This window comes from Falco biarmicus, chromosome 1, assembly GCF_023638135.1.
Source record: "Falco biarmicus isolate bFalBia1 chromosome 1, bFalBia1.pri, whole genome shotgun sequence".
NCBI lineage: Eukaryota > Metazoa > Chordata > Aves > Falconiformes > Falconidae > Falco > Falco biarmicus.
Genome location: NC_079288.1, coordinates 119,648,103 through 119,656,536, shown reverse-complemented (window position 1 = coordinate 119,656,536; position 8,434 = coordinate 119,648,103). Strand labels below are relative to the sequence as shown.

General features: G+C 40.7%; 1 long non-coding RNA gene across 1 annotated transcript; it reads left to right on the top strand.

The window, feature by feature from the left end:
- The first annotated feature begins 392 nt into the window (after window positions 1-392).
- LOC130143944 (uncharacterized) lies at window positions 393-7,939 on the top strand. Its single transcript, XR_008819932.1, has 3 exons — window positions 393-582; window positions 1,816-1,991; window positions 6,383-7,939. It is a non-coding gene; the product is annotated as an uncharacterized LOC130143944 (long non-coding RNA).
- Window positions 7,940-8,434: the final 495 nt, after the last annotated feature.

Sequence of the window (8,434 nt, the reverse complement as noted above, 5' to 3'; positions counted from 1 at the left end):
GCTGGGCGGCACCGCCCCCGGCAGGCTCGCGCCCCGCGGGCGAATTGGGTGCGGACACGCCCCGCCAGCCCAACGGCCCCTCCGCTCGCGAGAACCGCCGCCGCCGCCAGTGCGCCTGCGCGCCCCCTCACACACACGCGCCCCCTCCCCCCCCCGCCCCGCGGCCAGGTGGCGTTGGCGGGAACGTGAGGGGGAGAAGGCGGCGGGGTGAGGGGGCGTGGCTTCGCCTCAGGGGAGCGGGCGGGCCCCGCCGCCTGCTATAGCAGCAGCAGCAGGGCGCGGGAGGGGGCCGTGCGCCGGGGTCGGCGGGCTGGCGCGTTAGACCCGCGGGCCGGGCCGGGGCGGGGCGGGGCGGGTCGCGCCGCGCCGCGGAGGGGAAGAGGTCGAAGGCCGGCGGTGCTGGCCGCCGGGGTGCAGCCACGTCGTGCGGCGCCCTTTCGGCGGGTGCTGAGATAAGCGACGCGTCTGCTCCGAGGTGGTTTTGCTGCCCGCCTGAGTGAACGCAGGCGTGCCACTGAGGTGACACTGCAGCCCGGCTTGAAGGTAGCTCAAGGGAGTGCTTGGTGCACTTCAGTGCTTAGGGTAAATACAGCCTTCCGTTTTTTGCCGTCAGAAAGCGGGATGGTTGCTAACAGTAGGCTTGTCCACTAGAATTACTCCTTGTGCATGTGGCAGTGCATTAGGTGGCTTTACTATGTATCTTGTTGTACAACTCATGCCTGGCAGTGAGTTTGCTCAGTTACCTGAGGAGAAACACTAACAAGACTTTCTTATTTTCAAGGAGAGAGTGGGTACGTGTAGGTCACCTCAGTAGGATGACACTTACCTGCAGAGAAAACAAAGACCTGGGCAGAATTTAGCCCTTCTGTTCCTCTCATCTTGGGAACGTGTTCCCAAGCAAAACTGACTGTCGCATCAGGTGATGCTGAAGAGCCACTCTACAGACGTGTAACGGCCTAGGGAGTGCAGGCTGGGCCCAGCCACTCTCCCTGCGGCCAGAGTGTGAGTCAGGGAGTACTTTGGACTTGAGAAACGTGGTTATTCCACGTAACTCTGTGGTGCTGAAGCATCCCTGCATAGTAACATCAGCCTTAAGAATAATACATTATGTAAATTCAGTCACAAAAGTTGAAAACCTCAGTTGTTTGCACAAAGGCTGGTAGATGGTGCAAGAGACTCAACCCAGTGGAAAATAACATTAATGATACTTAGCATTTACATAAAGCTCTGTGTTTTCAACACACTGTGTATGGGTTAGGTATTTAATCTTCTGGCCTCTGAGCCAGTTCAGTAATGACTACCTCTGTGAGGAAACAGGATGAAGTTCTTGCCAGTTAAAGACCTGCAATTAAAATACTACTACTATTTCTCTTAACCCAGCAGGCTCTATTTAATATATGTATAAGTAAACACTATTAAAAAATTCCTTTTATCTTAACAAGTTACAGCTTGATTGTGTTTACAACAGTTTTTATCACAGAATTGTATGTTTGGATTGTCACAGGGCACAGCTCTGCTCTGTTGCAGGTCAGAAAAAGACAGGAGTTGCACTCTTAACTCTGGGTTTCCTTCCCTCGTGAGTTTAATTTAGATTTTCCACAACATCTTACTATGCTCTCTTAACTTCCTTTGTATTGTAAATATGAGTTCAGAAAACAGAAACAAGTAGTAAAAGGTGCAAAGTACTTTTACCCATGTTTCTATCAAGATCTTACCTTTAAATTCATACAGACTGACTAAATAAATCTAGACATTTATTTGAAAGCAGGTGGTTTTCCACTGCATTAACGTGGTGTTCTGCTATATTCTGGAAAGAATGCTTTCAGGAATCGGTGTGGCTACCACAAGCGTTTCTAGCCTTCTGTCCTGCTCTGGATGCTTTCTTAAGAGATTGTATTGCCACCTGGGCTTGGCTGGGATACCTCTATTTACTTCTGTGAGCCTTGGCTTGGATCTAGTGCAGCAAAACGGTGGCAATTTTTGATCCCCAGGTAAGAACTGGAAACCAAGCGGAGTCCCAGAAACCTGTCCCAAAGAAATGGAATTGTTTGAAAGACTGACTTGAGAAGAATTTGAATACTAGGAAATAGAGAAATACATTAGAAATAGTATAATACAAATACTAAATATGCTAAGTATACTTGGATTAGAACATTTCCAAACCTAGGAGGTAGAAACGACTGAAAACATGTAGGTTCTGAACTGGAGAAACATTGGCTGGTTGCCCCCTTGTTAACATACTCCTCAGACAAGTCCAGATACAAAGTGCCAAGAAAGTTAAGGTCCCAGTGCAGCTGCAGGCACCTTTGATGCCAGAACATCATCATTAGATGACAGAGGCACTCATGATCTGCTACCTCAAATACAACAAGCAAATGTCTTCCTGTCCTGGCGCAGACTAGTTTCAACTTCAGTCAAATTTTGTTACCCTGCTGTTAGATTTACCTGCCAGAGAAACACCAGAAAAAAACAGTTTCTCCACCATGACTGTTACCAGTGTTTCTTCTTCACCTGTCCTTGGTTTGCCAAGGCAAAAAGTCTGTCCCTGTAAAGCATAAACATTATGTTCTATAAAGCTATGATGACTAGTAAAGGGTCCTGAAAAGTATTTTAGCATTACTATGTTTCTTCTGCTGTTCTTTATGTGCATTTTTTGTTGGTTCTTTTGGTGTGAACGAATCTTATTTTGAACTAATTGACAGCCAGCTGTCATAGATCCTGACCCATGATTGGGGAGCCTAACTATTGCTAAGGTGGCAGTGGAGTAATTACAGCAGTATGATTAGTGAAAGGAAAATTGAGCATCCTGGGTTACCTGTGAAAAAAACTGTCAGAATTTTCCAGATTCTGGAATTAATGCACAGCTATTTTATTCATACAGATTTGATACGAGGAGCAAAGTAGTGATAGTTGTGTATCACTGTTTCCCTTGAAGAGCTTAGTGAATCCTGAAAAAATATATATGGAGTATTACCGAGTTTCTAATTACATATGTTATAGCTTCTGTTGTTGTTAATTATTTAATTTTATAGGGTTTTTTTAACCTAACAGAATTTGAAGAATACCTAGAAAATGAATTATCACTATATTTTAATGCAATCTCATCTATTGTTACTTGCGTATCCTCTAATTCTTGAAGGTTGATAGGCATTAATGTTCATAGCAGTCTCTGAAATATCTGACATGATTTGTTCTAGCAAAAAGGAAAAAACCAGCAGTAGTATCTTGTAAAGCTATTTGCTCACTGGTGTTAGATGTTCAACGTCTCTCCACATCAGTATATATTTTCTTCTTCAGGGTAGTCTTCTGTATTATAATGTGTCAGATATACTATGGCTAACTATTGTACCTTTGTCCTAAGAATTTCGCAGATAGATCAGTTGCCACCTACTTTACTCCACATACAAAATAATTGTCTAACATTTATTACTTTTTTTTTAGAGAGAAGTAGGCAGGATGCTTCTAGGGGACTTTTCCATTAGGAGGTGAATGCCTCAACTCAGAGTTACATTCTTCACTTTTCTCTTTTCAAACGCTGCTCATTACAGTCTCTGGAGAGGAGACCGAACTCAGTGAAAAACACAATGAGAGCAAAGTTTCACAAACAGAAGTTGAACTCTGATACAAGCTATTATCATGGCTGAAGTTTATTTTCCATTGATTTTGAAGCTGAAGAAACATCTGTTATCACATAAAGACAGGCTACATTCAGGACGGATTGGGAGGCAAACTGCATGCGGAGGAATGTAGGAATGTCTCAGTAAATTTGGAATTATAGAACAATCAGTCAGCTCCATGGATGTTGGATATTTTTAAAGCCAGCTTAATATACAGGATGCACCGATGATTTAGTTTTAAGCTGATAAAGCTTGGAAGTGCTTACTGTTGAGGTCAATGCAATGCTTGATGTCTTATTTCAAAACAGTATCTGCTTACATTTCTTAAGACATCTTTATTTCATACTTATTTGAAGTGCTACATGTAGACCTACCTAAAAGTTTTTAGTATTATGTCACAGGGTCTTTTAATGAAGGGATGCGGAATGCATACGTTATGTAGAATTTCTTTTTCAAAATTTGAAAATACAGTGTGAATAGCCACAAAGTGAAATTTACATTAATCCATTTGCTTCTTTTGGCTAAGACAGAGTTAATATTCTTCACAGTCGCTGTTATGGGGCTCAGTTTTTCATTGATAAGAGAGTCAACTGTTATTTCTTAGTCTTTGTAAATGGTGTGATATGTGAAGTGCTTGGTCATAATATCGCAGCAATAATAAGGGTAGCAAGGAGACTGGGGATAAGACCTGTCTAGAGGGTTGGGAAGTAGACTGTGCACTGGTACGCTGCGGTTCATGAGCGCAGGTATGGGTATTCTTGCCTTAGCGCTGGTAATGTATGGCATTGTAGATAATGAAATAGTGTATGTAAAATGTAGAATTAAAGTCAGAAAATAATTTGAACTCCTTAATGCAACTGCAAATAATTTTAGTACTTCTGTACATCCAACTCAGTTCTTGACCATACAGGTATGACCTTTTGCACACTGGGCAGAGTTGTACTGTGTGTATTTTACTACAGCACTGGCAAACCAAGCGCTTAGGTAACCAGATTATGTTTGTCTGTGCAGTGATATAGTTAAATCCCATGAAGTCCATAAGAGTTTTTCCAGTGGCTTTAATTTCACAAATTTAATAATATTGGTAACCTTGTCTTGGTTTTAAAAGGAGCTGGCTTGGTTGGTTGGTTTGTCTGTTTGTTTCCCCCATAGGAAATACCACTAACATAGACACTTTTCGTGTAGTTTTCATCTAATACTGATTTAGCCGAATTTCAGTTGTTTGTTGGTTGGGGTTTTTTTCCCAGTTTAACTTTATCTTGGGATTATCTTTATAAGATGCCGCTGTGTTTACATGTACATTTTGTTCTGTAGCATGATACCACTTACATTGATATGAATTCCTATGGTAATTTCCTTGGTTCACTGCAATCACCGTCTTCTAGGTTGTCCACAAGTGTCTGTCTACCTCAGGTGCTGTTCTCTCTCTTTAAGTGTTAGTGTTGATACAGTGAGTTAAAGTTAACAAACAGAAGCAGGCCACTACTAGCATTCCTCCTGTTCTGCGTTCTTGTATGTCTTCGTCCTGCTTACCTGCCTTTCCATTGCAGTTCCATGAAGCTTTTGAGGCACTTTATATTCTATTCAGTCTTAAAACACTGTTCCAGGCTACTCTTGACAGCTAATGAACCCGTGTTTTGACAAGCCAGTGATTCATAGTAGCTGACCATAGGAACAGACCTGTGTTTGCTAAGCGGTGATGGGAAACAGACTGCATACCTCAGTTTTGGGTTTGTTTCAGAAATGGTCGCTAGCTGTCCTAGGAGATTTTAGCAATGAATTCACAGATGTCCCCATAGGATCGAAGTGAATGAACCGATGTTTCAAGCTAATAGGCATTTTTTTTTAGCTGTATCTGTTACCCTGTTGGTTTTCCTAGAGAGATTGGCTTCTGTTAAGGGCAAAAACCATTTAAGCAGCTTATGCAGAAGCCTGCCTTCCATCCCAAAGTCCACATTATTATTGAGGGGGGGAAATGATGAATACACAACCAAGTGTAAATGTGTCATAGTAGTGACCTAATGATTTTAAATAGGCGTACATGACCGTTCATACAATTAGATGCCTTTCATTCAAACATGATGGGAAACTAAGATAGTTAAGTCATTACTTAGGCTACTGATAATAGACCTCTTCATTGGACAAAACATATCAGGGTTCAAATCCACCAAAAGGCAGTCTGTCTTCGTAAGTCTTTTTTAAAATTTATTTATTTTTTATTTTAGCGAGGGGCTGTGAAAATTATGCACACATACAGCTCCTGTTCTTTGGCAGGCATTCATAGTGAGGAGTAAATTGCTGAAGTCTTCTGTGGAAAAGTCCATGTTTTCAGTTTTTGCCCTTGCTTTTTCTGTTTTTATGAGGAAGGGGAGGAAGTTGTAGGATACAGCCTGATTATACTTATCAGTAGCAGCAATTACATCAGCAGCTCATTGGTAGCCTTTGCCATTTTCTAATAAATAATACTTACAAACTTATGCATCCAGAACTGTGGTCAATTTGTTTAGTTAATAAGGTGAATTTTGCTGGGTCAGTTCTGCTATTAACACTCACATTCACTGATATGTGGTATTGTCACCAGGGTCTACAAAATCTTTTTATTGGCTGAAGAAATTCCTCTACTGGAACAGCATACCTTCTCCTTGCTTACAAAGACAGCATGGCCATTGTATTAAAATTTAACTGGGGCCTGTATCATAAAGAAGCTAGGTAACATTTTTCTTTTGAATTTCTGATTAATGAATTGTCTTTCTTTAATTTTGCAGGTACTCTTGAGTACAGAAGGGCCATTTAGCGGACTGAGCAAGGCATTGCTACAGATGGCAAACAAGGGCATCTCATTCCCAATGACATTGCTGTGGAGATGTAAAAGGAACACCAAATTCTAAGATTTGCTGCAGGTACAACAGGAATAAGGAATAAGAAACTCTGACAACTTAGTGGCATGAAAAAAAAATGAAGAAAGAAGGCACTTGTTAGAAGGGTAATGAGTAGTTTCAGCATCTAAAGTTTATGTGCAGATACAGATTTTATAAAGACTAATGACGAGGTCCCTGAGCAATACCACATAAAAATTGTAACAGTCCATTTATAGACTTAATTTTCACAGATTTCACTTTAGCTTTAGTTTGCACTTGGCTTGCCAAAGTGTACTAGGTAGTTAAAAAACATGTTTTGTTAGCTGACAGAAGGTTTGATCACATTGATCTTAAACATTTCCTTTTATATGTTTCTAATATTAATAAAGTTGTTTGTTTATTTAGACATTGGTTGTCCACTTAGTCATAAAAAAATGGCCATTATGTTGGAATGTTTTAAAGAAGAATAAAGCAGCCAATCTGTAAGATCAGATACAACAGCACCCCATGCTCACAGAAGAGTACGCACCAAGGTTTATGTTCAATTTGACATGTAATTAAAAAAGCAATCAACACTTATCCCATGCAATCCATACAATTAATCTGGCACTATGTAACTATACAAATATATAGTCATCTAGCCTGAAGCTTGTTAAAAATTAAGCACTGCAGGCCTCTATAAAGCCCTATAACATATGTGCATGGCATGTTCCAGAGCATTTTTCTAGCCAAAAACCCACCATATAGCTTAGCAATGAATTGCTCCCTAAAACAGCCTCATCTGCATACATATCGTCTTTCTAATTTTAGTCTTCCTGATTTCCTGTGAAAGTTATGGGTGCTTCCCAGAAGCACAAGTCAGCTCAAAACAACTCATAGCAAAAGTTTACAGGATCCAGACCTTGACAGAACCCTCACTTTCAGCTTCTCAAGTAAAGGTACAAAATGAAGTGTGCCACAAACTTACTTAAACCATTTGTAGTGTGTGTAAAAGGAAGTGTTGTCTTGCCTTACAAATGCATGTTGTACTTCAGCAGTGGCTAAGAACATACTGATTTTTATGTACAATTCCCACATTGTCTGGGACTTACTTCTAAAATAGTGTCAGGAGAAGGTAAATGAGGTTTACCTAAGTATGTTAGCAACTTCTAACCCTTTACAAGCGATGGCACTGGTGCTGAGTGAGGTTCAGTTTGCCAAGCATCTCGTCAGAGTCTCTACTCTTTAAGTTAGGGTTTTGCCATAGGTGTGGCCAAATTCCTCAAGACATTCAGAGCTGGAGTTAGATTTCCTCTGGTTAATGCAAGCATTAAAACTTTTGGGAGGACAAATTGTGGGCCCAGCCTTTTACCTGCGGGAGTACTCCATATGCTAGGTTATGAATTCAAGCCTTATGTAAGAAGAGACAGCCATATCCTTTTGGGACTAATCAAGATCCTGTGATGAGAGGAATGTAATTATTTTGTATGTAATAAATACATTAAATATTTAAGGACAACTGGAAAGCAGAAGAATGTAGTATTTTGTGTTATGATTATGTTTTCTTGACCATACACATCAGTCTGAAATTATATGAAGCTAGATGCAGAGTTTCTAATTCATGTAAAAATGCAGCAGTAAACCTGTTAGGCAGGCAGGTTTAATTGTTATTGATGTGCTCTAGAACAGGTGAACTCAATCCTTTATATTTATACAAGGAACATTTTCATGGAGGGTAATATTAACTAGTTCTCTTATTCCAATTCATTTTTTTTATTTATATATGATAAGGATACGCACCTTTATTCTCCTCAATTCATTGAATACTGCCAGAAAAAGAGAAAGGACCAAAAAACCCAAAATGCTGTGCAAGCAAAACACTCTAGTGCCTGTGTTTTACTTCCCTCCCCTTGGAAGAGACATATAAAGACCACTGAACATATGGTAGATGATGGTAACATCACTCAGTCAGGGGTCAGA